This window comes from Erithacus rubecula (assembly GCF_903797595.1).
Source record: "Erithacus rubecula genome assembly, chromosome: Z".
Lineage (NCBI taxonomy): Eukaryota > Metazoa > Chordata > Aves > Passeriformes > Muscicapidae > Erithacus > Erithacus rubecula.
The window spans coordinates 17294875-17309321 of record NC_136661.1 but is presented as its reverse complement, the minus strand read 5'-3'; the positions used below and the strand labels follow the sequence as shown (position 1 = coordinate 17309321).

At 36.9% G+C, this 14447-nt stretch overlaps 1 protein-coding gene across 1 annotated transcript in view; it reads left to right on the top strand.

The window, feature by feature from the left end:
• The window catches only part of ITGA1 (integrin subunit alpha 1), a 68977-nt gene that overhangs the window by 12978 nt on the left and 41552 nt on the right, over nt 1-14447 (top strand).

Below are 14447 nucleotides of genomic sequence, written 5' to 3'. Positions count from 1 at the left end.
CTTGCATGACACAGAATCTCCAGGAAAGATGTCTTTAGTCTAACAACCAAACTGCATATCCCCTGTCAACTTGTGAACTTGACTATTTTGGAGATGGTCTATAGCTTTTTTGTGGAAAAATAGACTCCTAAGGTGTCTTAGCTAAAATAAAGTGTGAGGAAAAGGTTCCTGAAATGATAATTGTTTTTTCTGTCTGAAAATAATTCTTCCTTTTGTCCCACTTGAGGGCTGTGTAAGAAGCAGAGGGGAGTGGTATCAGAGCAGCCCTTCCATCCAAGTTAGTGTCTTCTGGGAAATGCAACATGAAGCAGCAACTTTCAAGCCCTGCCAGGTCTTGTCAGTTTTTTTGCTATATCAGTCTTTAATTTATTGCCCTCTTTTTGGGAAATGCTACATTCACAGCTAATGTAATCACTGTCATGCTGCTCTAATAATTACTTAGAAGTCAAATTAGAGCTGATCATTAATCCTGTGGCAAAGTAACTGTTCCAGTAGAGAATGTTAATTAGTTGAAACCAGTCCTCCTTTTTAGGAATGTGCATACCAGACATGATGGGAAGTGTTTTCTCTGGTCCAAAATGGAATATCTAACCAAAGCCAAGCCTGGAATAGCAAAGAAAGAGTGTAGGGGTTTAAGAAGTCAAATGGAACAGAACATACAAACCTTAAGGCCATTTTCTCTTTAACAGTAAATTCTGGGCTCAAGGTGTTCCCTTTTCTGTCAGTGTCATTGGTAAGTACAGCTCCCACATTGAGTAAATAAATATTTTTATACCTTGTCAGAGATACCTAAATCTCAAGTGGCTCAGGCATATCTCATGGGGTGAGGAAGGCAGTTTTCATATTTTTGGTCTGAACATGAAAGGAAAATAATTTAAAGTTAGGACTGTTCTTACCAAACATGCTTCATCTGTAGTCTTTTCAGAAAAAAGGCTCTGAATGGTATTCCATGTTTCAAAAAGATTTTGACCTGACGGCAACCATTAAATCTGCTTTTGAAGATGAGTAGATTTTTTTCCCTTGTAGTACTTTTAGCATGCTTTTTGCTCTAAGTGTTGTTATGCAAAGGGGGGTGGGTGTGTGGGTGTGGGTGTGGGGGTGTGTGTGTGTATTTAGTAAGAGAAAAAGCTAAGTTGACTTTTGGCTTGTAGTTGCTTTGGTAGTTGCAGGATTGGCTCAGGATGCACTGTTGATAATTGTCTTCAAGACTCGATTTGTTTACTTTAGGAGGAACTTGGTAGCAAGTGATAAATTCAGGAAATCTGACAGTTATTAAATGCTCATGGACATTTCCTTTAATGGTTTCTGAAGCTCTAAAAGCTGCAGCAGGTTTTGCTGGAGAAAATTACCTTTTCTTTGACCTGCAGTGTTCAAGTGTTTTAGATAAGAAGTTTTGTTTGGGTGTGAGAGAAATTAATTAATTGCATTTGTTTATCTTGCCCAAACAGGTACCATAAAACCACTTCCATTTGGTAAAGAGAACTAGTGTATCCCATATAATTTATTCCTCTTCTGAGTGGAAATTGCTGTTCTGAGATAGGTTGACGAAGAGAAGCTGAAATGGATTTTGCAGAAACAGTGCTGGGTGAACATTGGTATTCTGCCAGGACAGTCAAGTCTCCTGGGGCACTGGCTGCCCTCCCTGCAAGGCTGTGTGTAGGAGCTACTGGGACAGCGGTGGTGAGAGGCAGAGAAAGAGCAGCTGCCTCCTGAGGGAGCTTTTCCAAGTTCCAGAGCTGTGAGGAAAGATGAAAAGCTATGGTTTAATGGAAAACATGAGATGCTGTTTTGGGTATGTGAGTTCTTCCCAAAGGGAGACGCGGTGAATGTTTGAAATATCTGTACTGTTCTAACAACTCATGCTCAATTGAGGGTAGAGTGCCAGCTGATGTGATTAAGCTCTGTGTGTGTCTGGAGGAGAGGAACTTTGAGCCTGAAATGGAGTCTAGAGATACTAAAACCTTGCTAATCCTCTCACTATGGAGTAATTTCCAGCCACCCTGCTATTGCTGTATTTGAGATTTGTGAAAGACTGTCTTTGTTTTCCTTTCATACCTGTCTGAAAGCCACCTTCTTTTTTCAAAAATACTGCTTTGTGAAGCAAACACCTCACTGTGTTGTGTTGGCAGTCTGTGTGATAAGCAAAGGAAAATTTCTGGTCAGACATTGAAAAAACTCAAACCACAAGAAGCCGATTGAAATAAACCTGACAGGCTTTTTGAGAGGGTACCTGGTAAGCAGAAAAAAAGAAAGAGACATGAAACCATATGTAACAAAGTTTGTCGGTGGTTTTTAATGGTTCTTGAGGTCATTTCAACTGAGACAGACTAGTAAATCAAATCAGTCAAATGACAGGTTTTTAAGCCTTTTCTCTAGAAAGCCCTAGAAATCAGTTGTTGAAACTCTGTTAGTACCCAGTCAAGCATTGTGATCTTGGTAAATTACGACTGCCTAAACTGTTTCAAGCTGTCTGCATTTGTTTTATCCAAGTGTCAATTTGCATGATCCTGTGTATTGTTCTTATGAGACAAAGTACTTTGTTATGAATAAAGAGAAGTGTTCAGAAAAAGACAAGTTAATCTTGAAAATTTATATTGACAACTATGAGTCCAGCTTTTCCTCATTTTGAAGACTTGTCTTTCTTGTCTAAATAGGTAATACAAAAAGTGATGTGGGTTTTTTTTTTTTTTGTTTGCAAGTGCGTGGAAATCATCACTGAAAAAATGCTTAGGGGTTTAGGCAGTATTAATTTGAATTTAAGCTTTTTTGCTTATTTCTAAAACATTTTTGAAACTGCTTTGTTCCTTACTTTAAGCACTTTTATTTTGACATAAGGACTGGCAAGAAGTAAATGTATGTTAGAGAGCAGAAAGTTCCTACTACTGAAAATATGAGAAATTGGAACAGCCTTCCAGTCAGAAAAAATCAGAGCAAAAGGTCACTTTTATATGAAATTTGTTTACCCTGAGAAATGTGATGTAGTTGCCAGCAGAAGATAGGAATCAATTCAGCAGTCCTGTGCCCATGCTTGGAACAGAAGCAGAGCAGTTGCTGGTTTTTTTCATCAGAGCATTTTGTTGCCCTGTTTATATCTGTTCAGTTCTTAACACATATGTTCACACTACATCTCAACAATCACACCAGATTGCACCACAACACTGACCTTCTGTCAGACAGGGGTTAGCTGTCTGAGCTAATGATGCAAAAATGCTCAGATTAGGTGCCTGATAAGGGTTTAATGAGTACTTTCCGTCTCTGCCAGACAGATGTCCTCCAGGAGCTGTAAAGGTTATTAAAAATAATTTTTGAGTGTTTTATTTGTAAACAGGCATTAGACTGAAGTAATTGATCATTAAATGGGTTTCCTTTAGAAAGCATGTTTTCTCCAGCAATTCTGAAGTGAGCAGCTGTGAGCTGGTACTCTGTATCTATCAGCACAGCTTGTAAAAATCTGTTTCTTACAAAGGCAACTGTGGTATCCAAAGAGCTGTACATCAAAGAAGAATAAAAAGAGCTGAGCATCAGCACTGCTGTACTGCCTCATAGCTGGGCAGGAAGGAAAAGATGGAAGTAATCTGCCAGTCTGCTGCTGAAACTATAGTTGAGGTGCTACTTGCATTAGACTGCTGTTAAATCTGTGGTAAGATAACATATATATGTAACAGGAGCGTTGTGGGACCTAAATTGGTGGCATGAGGTTCATTTGTACCTTTTCAGAAGGTCTCTTTTTTAAGACTCCCAGGTCCTGCTCATTTTAAAAGCCTGAGTCACTCTTAAATTACCCCAAAACTGACCTTAATTTTGCAAACTTCAATTCAGCTTGGACAATTTCCTCACTAAAATCTTCTGTGGTAGTTCTGTGAGGGTGATGCAGATGTTTGAAAGAAAGAGTAACAGGTTCTTTATGGAACTCCTGGTATCACGAGAATACTAGGCCTGGTCCAGACAGATATCTTTAAAATCATGGGTGTACTTCAGTGGTGTGGGTGGGAAATGAAAGTTATTAGTGCCAGTAATTCATGTAGAAAACTCTATCTTAAACTGCATCTAAAAAACAGGATGTTTTTCTACCTCTAAAATCCAGCTCTAATTTTTTGGGGGGAAACAAACCTTCCTTTTATAATCTCTTCATGGCTGGTTCCAAATTTCCCTGAATTGTTTATTGACCAATAAAAACGAAGATTTGCAATAAAAAGACCTAAGATTAATTTTGCAGTGCTTTCAACTGGTTTGCCAGAAAAATCTCTACAGCAATGATATAACAAAAGAGATGTTCATGGTCTTACTAATACTTGAGTGCCAGAGTCTTTGAAAATTAGTTGATATTGTTGGTGATGCATATTATGCTAAAGTGTTCAGTACATTGCCAGTCAGTATTGATAATTCATGATGAATTGGCTTTTGGGGAATTTATTAGCTTTTCACTTTTTTAAAAAGTATCCTCACCATAAAACTATACCCACATAAAAGAAGAATATTAAAAGCCTGTCAAATTTTACTGCAGTTTTTAAAATTGCTTTGTTTTTCAACTGCACTGTGAAATGACAATGAACTAGGCACCAATCTTGACCATATTCTATTCCAAACATATCCCTCGTAATTATTTCAGGGAATAAGTTTCTTCCTAGAGGTGCATCTTCTGTTCTTATTTCATGAGTGATACCAATGGGAAGTTGGCATATTGATTTTGTCCTTTTTTCTCATGGTCACCAATGAACTCTGTATGCCAATTCCTGGCTTACTGATATAGGAATCCATTTACAGAAAGTTCAGTTTTATCTGTTGCCTGTAAATTATGCTCACCTCACAGGTAGACTGAAGATGAGCTACTATCGTATGACACATCAAAATTGTCAAAGTCCTTGTGATTATCTTAGACCATAAAATGAGCTAAGCTGCTAAATACCTTTTGCAGCAGTCTTATGAATTGACTAGTGTAATACCAGCTGTTCTTCTGGTCTTCTCTGATGAAATGAGTAAATTTTTCTTTCTTATGGTGCACTGTCTTTTGTGATATGTGTGTGGGTTTTATGGCCTTTACTAGATTAAGCAACTATTTTTATGGGTAAGTCCATGGAAAATTGAATTTAATTACCACTGTGGTAATTTGCAGTTCCACATTCTTGTTCTGCTTGGATTTCTCAGTTATAAGTGTAAACTTCATGTTATCACAGAGCCATGTTCTTTAGATTGTCCAGTAGAATAAAAGATTTCTCATCACTATTAATTCAAAAGTAGAGACAACTAAGGCAACAAACTGGCTGAGAATTATCTTCTCTTTATCAGTGAAAAGTCACTGATTTCAAACCAGGAGGGCTCTGTATGTCTTAGTAGAAAGTCACTACTGTGATCACCCATGCTGGCACATGCTTGAAACAGATTCAGGGTTTTGCTGTGGGCAGGTCAGACCTGGTCTGTGCAAACAGGCAGTGCTACTCCCTTGTGCTCTTGCAGGACAGGCTGGCTTTCCCTGCAGGCATTTCAGCTCTGTGCAGCTGGGGATGAAAAGGCATTTCCATCTGACCCTTTGTGAGAACGCCAGCATCTGGGGACCATTCATGGAGAAGTTCCAGCATTTCAAAAAATACGTGACTTATTTTCCATTATTGCCCATAGCAATCTCTTATCAACTGTATTCTCCCTGTAGTAGTTTTTACTTACCAATAGGATAAAAAGTTTTTTAAAAGTAAATCTTGAACAATATTATTGTCTTTGCCCTGCTTGTCTCTGTCATTTTTGTTTGGTCAAGCTTTCTTCTTGCTTTTGGGTTTTCTCCCCCTCCAAATCACTGCATAGAAAAATTGTGTAAGACCAAAGGAAAATCTAGATATTTATAAGCTTCCATCCTTTCCCTACCATTTCACACAAAAGAAATTGGATCACAGCTGAATTTATATTGATGCCTTTTATAGAGACAATCTATATTTTTGTTGTATGTGTAAAAGCTGGCTTATATTTGATGCTTTAGCTAGCTAGATGGGAGTGGGTCATATCAGGATGTTTGCACTTCCTTTTGGAGGATTTCTTCTGTTCCTGAAGCCTTGAGTGATTTGGTTGAGAGCAAGCCAATGATTATGCTCAGTCCAAGGTGATGAAAGACAGGAGTTAGTAGTCATTGTGAAGCAAAGAAATGGAAAAGCTTGTAGTACCTTAAAACTTTGAGAAAAATTACCTGACAATCTCTGAAAACAATGGAGGGAGGAAAATGAAAGTGTAAAGGAACCAAGTCAGGTAGGCAAAAAGAAAAAATTCCTTCATCCATGAAACAAATGGAATTATGTACTTAAGTCACATGAGTGAAACACCAATATGTGTTATTGATATAAAACAGTGAGTTGGCAAAATTCAGTGGTAAACAGTTTAACAAGATGGCAAAGTACTCTTGACTGTTAACAGCATAGAGGGCAGAGGGAGATAGCTGTCAGGAAACCCTTGAGTTGTGTCATCAGGTTCAGAAAAGATTCCCTTGCTTTCTAAACTCCTCTCAGAAATCCATCTAAGTGCAGCTAGATCCTCTCCTGGTTCTAGACTTGGTCAATGCTTATGTCCAAAGGATTGTATGTGCACAATCAATCCTCTGTATCCCTTATCCAAGATGTCAGAGTTTAGCATGTTGTTAATCACTTGCTGAGAATGTGCTGCTGCAAGGAGTCTTTCAGTTCTTCGAGGAGTGCTCTTGAGAGGTCCCTTCTCAGGGGGAGAAAGGAGCATACTTGCAGTTCTGGCAGGGAGATAGTAGCATGAGTTTTCAGTTAGGCATTGTTTTTTGCATCAGTTCTCAGATTATCAAATTTCCCACAAGTTTGAAAGGAATTTCTGTCCTAAGGCATTTTATAGATAGTTGGTTCTAAATTTGATGAAGTGGACTGGTGAAGCATAGGCTTACCAAATAGGGTGACTTGTTCAGGGGCCTCTTCTGGTGCAATGGTCCACATTCTCTTAAAGTCTATTTAGATTTTTTTTAAATGTAAATAATAGCACAGTGGCAATGTACCTACCTTCAGAAGTGCATTAATTTGCCTACAGTGTTTAGCTTTTTTGTTTTGTTTTGTTTTTACAGGTTTTTTTTTTTTCAAAGAAAGCTTGGAAGTTGCTAAGGGGAAAAAAAAAAAACAAGTACAAAGCATGGATTCAAAAGAAACTTAAAAATATGTAGACAATGCCATTTGCAATTCACATTTGAACACTGACAAATAGTATTTCCTCAAACCAAAGGATTCACCAATGTCATGAGTATTCAGGACTTTCCTTTTCCTTAGACCCTATATTAGCATACTAAAACTGTGAAAGATGTAGCATGTTGCAAAATGACAAAAGTTGCCAGTCTCCATCTTCTCAAAATAAATGGAATCACAAATGGCTCTTACTGTTGAACATATAATATACTTAACATCTCTGCCTTGAAATTTCTGACATAATTCTAGAGCCTTGCATGTGCTTTTTCATGAGCTTCAAGTCTGAGTAAACTCTGCATTGTAACTCTGCAAAATGTATCTCTGATTCAAAGGCACATTCACAATAACCAATTGCTAACCATAATAAAGTGGCACTATGTAAGGATGGTCATATAATTTTTTAACCAGTGATGGGTTGACCTTCTCAATCATTTGTGCTGCCTATTGCACAAGCCAGCTACATTTTTGGATTGAATTGTAGGCAAAGGTTAGAGGAGCTGTTGTTCAAAATGACATGATATATGTGATTTGATAAGATAGAATAGGTATGGCAGCTATTTGCTTAAGAATGAAAAAACCAAGATTAGGTTTGCTTCCTCCCATTAAAGTGTCACAGAATTTAATTTTGTAGGAAACATGAAATAAATACTTAGAAATATTCATTAATTATTTCACATGATAAGAAAAATAATACTCTTGATACTCAATTACCATCATATTTGTTTAAAAGAAACAGTAAATTTCATATTAGATCCACTTAGGTGGGGCTTCTTTAGGTGAAGAGCAGCAAGCATACATAAAGTATGCTTGTGTGGAAAAACTGCCTAACTAACAGTATGAAGTCAAATGAAAAATAATTATGAAAGAAGTGGCTCTTGGTATCTTGTGTTTCCTGGAGCACAAGGTGTACTTCACCTACCATGCTAGTTTCAAGAAAACTGCATGATGGAAAGCTTCTAAAACATCAGCCAGCAAAGCTGGGATTCATCATAACTGAATAAGTGGTTGTAGAAAACCAAAGCAAATGTCTTATTTGACTCTTACTAATGGGTTTTATTTCAGAAAACAACATACATGTTCATTTTAGCTATGGTTTCTGTCTGAAATAAGGGGTTTACATGTAAAGCTGAATGGTGGGAAATGAAATTTCCAGTTGGGTGTTCATGAGGAATGGTCTTTGACAGCAAAGGAGGGTGGACATCAAGGGAATACATAGATTGCAAGAATTTGTGTAGAGTTAAATGTTGACGGAAGAACTACATCCAAAAGATGGACTGGAAATTGTTGGAGACAAGATAACACATGTTGTAGGAATTGTTTCATTTTCACCAAGCAGCTAAATTTGTTAAGACTTTGTACATCTGCGCAAGTCAAGAAGCAGACTTCATAAAGTCTTTGTATGTGCCTATTTCTAAGGCTTTTTTCTTTATTTGGTGAGAAACTGCAAATGCTAAGGATCATGATGATGAGAGAACCACTTTCCAAATTCTGAACAAAATAGTTTTATTCTGATTACTGCTAATTGAATGGGAGACATATTCTTGATCTCTGCCACTCTATTTCCAAGTTTTGCCTGCTGCATAGTTTTATTCATTTAGTATCACATTACAAAGCATTGATTCAGTATATTTTCAGACTTGATACTGCATTATTAAGCTATTTTCCGGCACAAAGTACTTAGTACAAAACCAGCAAAGAGAGCTTTATTTAATGGGTTGTACAAAGCATTTAATTGGTTTTGAAAAGCATTTGGCTACTGCGTCTGGAATTACTTTCAAATATATATTTCTTGGTCTTCTGGGGTATTTATCTACTTTTAATAAGAAGTGGTTTATTAATTATTCAATCTCTTTCCAGAAAGTCAGTCTTTTGCTCTTCAAAGGTTAAAGATTAAAGAAAAAATGCTGGAGGCAAAATCATACAAAAGTTCTTTTGTAGCCCAGAAAAATAAAAGGCTTGATTTAAGCACTACTGAAAAATTTCTGAAGTTGATTTTTAAATCTATATACAGCTTTATTTGAAATATGTTGATATTTAGCCAGGCAGAGCTGAATGCAACAAGAACTCCTGCCTCAGCTTCCTTGGCCTTCCGCAGACCAGAGCACTGTGGCCTCTGAGCTCACAGACAGCAATTGTACAATGCTGTCGTATTTTCTTCCACTTGGCATGTCAGTGGCTAAATCTCTTTTTCCTAGGGAAAGGCTGTGTAATTCTGCAGTGACATTATCACAAGTGAAGCAAAAAAATAAAAGTGCGTAGATTTGCTGGTCCACTTTCACGTTTGAGCCATTATTTAAAAAAATAACATTTCTGTAGGTATGGCTTTGCAAGGAGATGCACTTTTAATCTTCCTTGCTGCCAGCCAGGTGCAGCCCAGCCCTGACCCAAGTGCTTGGTGTGGGTAGAGCTGGAGGATCCCCAAAGCTTTGAGGAGGTTTTATTTCCTGGGGCACAGCGCTTTGCGTGACGAAGGACACAGTGCTCTGCGGCTGGCTTGACTGCAGAGAGCTGAGAGCTGAGAGCTGAGAGCTGAGAGCTGCAGCTCAGGCTTGCAGGTGCCAACACACAGCAGTGCCAGTTTCCTCAAGTGAGGGAGTTTTCAAATTGCAGGCCTTGATACTGTTTGCCACCAGTCTGAAAATAAGCTTTTGTGGGAGGCCACAGCAATGCTTCCCTCGCTGAGTCGCATTTACCAACGCCCCACTTGCATCCTTCTATGCTGATAGGTTTCACAGGTTTTCTGAGATCACAGGACAGGTAGTCTTTGCAACATCAATGTAAAATACTTTTGAAGGCAGTCATTTACTGTCTTACAATTAGGACATCTAATATCACCCAGCTTTCAGTACATTTTGATTATATCCACAGTTTCCTTGTACCATATTGCACACCTGTCTGCAGATTTTTAAAATATCTTTACAACACCATTGATTGTAATACGTGCTGCACAAACATTAAGGCAATTTATCTTTTAATTTATTTTCCAAGGTATTTAAATATATGAAAACTCTTATTTTAGTCTTCTGCTTAAATTTCTGCATTCTCTCTTATATTGCAGGACGGAGGCAGTCCTAGTTTTTTAAGTTTTTTTAAAATTTCCTAATGTTTTCCAATGTGAACACCTACGAAAAACATTTCTACTTGTTTTGGTGTGCTCCTTGGTGCACCGAGAGCTGCTTTGTTTCAGTCTCCTGAAAAATAGAGATGAATTGATAAAAACATCTGTAGTGCTATATCAGTAAGTGTGAAATGAAACAAAAATAACTTTTTGACCACATGCTGGCAGGGAGAAGTGCACAGCCAATGTGTTAGCCTTGCCCATTGCTAAGTATGAATTTGCCCTTTCCTTTCTTGCAAGAAAGCATTTTTATTTCTCAGGATAAACTCTATTTATAGAGGATGCAATTGTTATTTGCCATAGACCATACACAGTTAAAATATCCTAACCTGATTTATTTCTTGTCTTGTCTAAGTTTGTCTTTGTGATGTCATTTATTGTGGGTGATCTGTTTCTCATCAGTAAAGAACCAGGTGTTAGCCTTTGTTCTGCAGTTTGGGTTATGTTTATATCCATCTTTTTAGGAAAATAAAGGTTCCGATTCTGAGTTTGTAAGGTTTGATGGCCAGCCAGGCAGTATGCTTGTGAACAAGTCCCAGAAAAATCTGGTTTTTCATGGTTTGGAGGCAGAATAGCTATCCAGACAGCACAAAGATTTAGTTAAAAGAACTCATTAAATAAAACAGAAAAGAATTTATTAGTGGCTACTGGACAAGTATGAGCTACTACTCCAGGTTTGTAATAGAAATAATATTTGTGTTGTCGTCTTGGTGACTGAGTGTTAACCTTTCATATATAGGTACAAGCTGTGCTGAGCAAAGAATGGCACGTGCATCAGCTCATGTTCTGCTCAGTGTAAATCAGTAGTGAGAGGAACATTGTCCCAGGTTTTCTGCAGTGCCTAGTTTCTTGTAGAACATGAAGATAAAACTGGAACTTAAGTTTTAACCTTTGAGAAACGAGAAACTTTCCTACTCTGCATTTCTGAACTGTGTCAGTTGATTTTTGTCTGTTTGCAGCCATTCTGTTAACACAATATGAAATAGTTCAAAATCTTAATTTACCTATATTATTTGTGTTTGAGTCAAATACTTTCTATCTTATGAAATTTTTTTTCTCCTTAATTCCCATAATTCTGAAGAGAATCCTCTCCAATTTCCCCGTAGTTCTCCTTTTTCCACTGCTTCTGCCAATACTCTTTTTAAGTCATACACAAGTTGGCTAGAAACAGTAGAAAATGTATGCCATCTTAGACAGAAACTGGAAATTTGAGAGTTCAAACTAGATATTATTAATAATATAATTGTCACAATCACAATCAGTAATAATTTTAAGTGTTCTGAATTTTTAGCTCCTATGTACAGTGTTCTCTCTACTAAAAAATGAAATAAAGCATGAAAGCCAAGTTGCCATAAATCAGTTAGATTATTGTTAGCTAGATGTGTAATATAGGTCACTGTAAACTCCACTTTTCCATTTGCCATCTGCAGATTTGAACATCTCTTTGTCTTGTAAGATTTCCTTTTACAGGATCTACGGAAAATGCAGCAAGCTACCTTTAAATAAATTTATTTTACACTGCTTAACAGGACCCTTACTTTAATGCAAAAAAATTATGCTCATCATGTTTCAAAGCATATACAAGACAGAGAAAGCCATGCAGTACTTTTGCATATTAAAATATGCCAAATGGTTTGTATATGCAGTCAAACTTAAAAATGTCTGATTTCTGGCTAAGATAGAAGGGGAAGATGAGAGAGCAAAAGCACAGCCATACTGGATCAAATCAAGGTCATGTTTCATCCAGTATCATGTCTGCAGGAGTACATGTAAGCTGATAGCTGCAGACAAAAAGCAACCATGCAATCATACATAACGTTCCTCTTCCAGTTTCCAGGTATCAGTTTCTAAGCTCTTCCAGCTAAAGGGATTTCATGAACCAGATGTGCATTCTGTGTGGGTTGTAAACTGTGGTTTTGTCTTCCATTGAGTTATTCAGATCCCCATGGAGCTCATTACATTTAGCCTCTAGAACAGTCTGTGTTAACAAGGTCTACAGGTTTGTTCTCTGTGGAGTCACCACCTCAGTTTTATTTCTAACCAGTGTGGACCATCTAGCTTATTTTGGTTCCTCTATCTTATGTTTTTAGAAGAAAGCATTATTATTGTTGATTCTAAGTTGACCTCTCTCAGAAGCATTGAGGATTTGGTAGCAAACAGCTGGCATTTTTTATTTGTCTTCTGGTTTACTTACTAGCATTTTGTATTTTTAGCTGTCGTAGCTATGAGCATTAGAAACACATGCATTAAAATGATGAGCATTGTGAATGTTACATAACTAATTCACGAAACTTCAAGACTGTTTCCTATAATGACTACAGAGTAAAGATCCATAGTTGCCAATGCTGCATCACTGTGATGAAACTCCTGGTCTATCAGCAGATGATAAAATAATGGTGGAGGATATCATGGTGAACAGAGTGCAAATGAAACCTTTAGCTGCTTTAGGAGACAGCTAGTGGGCTGGAATCTTTGGTGGCCTTTGGTGTTTCATACCATGGTACATGTTGAACATCATAAGGTGAGAAAGGGGAAGAGCATGCCTCTAAAGACCTCTAGAAGAATGTTCAGAATGTTCCTTGTTCAGAGGCCAAAGTGAACGGATTTCTGGAGATCATAGAGAGAAAATTTTACATGGGTATATTGGGCTTCTGCATTTCCTCTTGAACTAAACAATGAATTTAGTTACTTTAGCAGGTGACTCATTAGTACTGTTTCATTATCTGGGGGGTAGGTCGTGAGTGTAAATGACACGGTTGCAATCCCTTACATGGTCTGAAAAGTAATAATAGCAATTGTTCTTACTCGTTCAGTAAAACTTCCAGTTTTTACTGGAATTCAACAAAAGAAGACTTGAACTAGTGATAGCTTGACTGAGTTCCTAAAAATTTTCAATGATGCTTGAATGACTGACAGTAGGGGAGGAAAATGCCTATTGCGCATGAACAGGCATAGCAGAATCTTTTCAAGCATAAATGTTTAAGGGAGACAAAATTATTTTCTAACAAATTATTTCACATCAGGCTGTCAATGATTAATTTTTTCTTATCACTTGCAATGAGTATTTGCTGAAGAACTAATCTCTGTTTTAGTTTTATTTACTTCTTTGTATTTCCTGACTCTGACTGGAGAAAGGAAAACTAAAATAACATAAATTAAACTTTTCCTTTTTTTGCTGTCCAGTGAAACTGGAAATACCTACTGAATGACAAATGGTCTTCTGTGATAATTTTACTGCATTAAGCAGGAAATAAGATGCTGAGAAAGACAGATTAGCATTGACCACTTGGGAGCTTAATTATAGCAACAATCTTTCCATGAGAATTTTGTCAGCTCCATGGCAAATAACACAGATGTGTTTTAGTAACTGGACATTATTTAGATGCTTTGACATGCAGCAAGTAGTGACTATTTGGGTATTTTTTGTAACTGTTAAGTGTCAGCAGATGATCAAGAAATGCTTTTTTAAAATTAAATTAAATTTGTGTGTATTTCTGGTTTTAAGCTGTCTTAATGTTCTACAAATTCATTTAATTTTTGACTCTTGTGAATTAAATATACAGCTCTGCAGCAGCAGAATGGGTGGTTACTTTTGAAATTGATTTACAGGATGAAGATGGAAGAGATCACTATAAGAAACAGTAAATAAAGAAAATACAAATACCCTTATTTTTATAAATAAATAGTGGTTTTTGCTCTTTAATGAGCCTTGCAGTTGGCTATATGTATCACTTCAAGATGGATTTTTACCTTATATCTCAAATTTTTCTGAAACTTGCTATACACTCAAACTTCTGCAGCATTTTCCTTGGTGATCACTGACTTTAGGGTACAGGAAATAAGTCAGAAAAAGCATTTACTCTCTTGATTGATCTCTTCACAGTCCAATATCACCATTGTACAGTAATTTTTCCTAAATGCACGAGTATCAGAGTTCTGCAAATAATCACATATAGCTACTGTGCAGATCAGCATACAGTTCCATAGAAAACTGATTTTATTCTTTTCCAAATGTAAATGGTTTACAGAAATTAGGAGAAAACTAGATACTTTTTTTATCTAATATAGATTAAAATTAAATACATCTGAAAGCCTTTCTTTATTCTTTTCCTATGTAGTTTTTCTGAAAAAAAATTCTGTTAAAAATTAGTTCT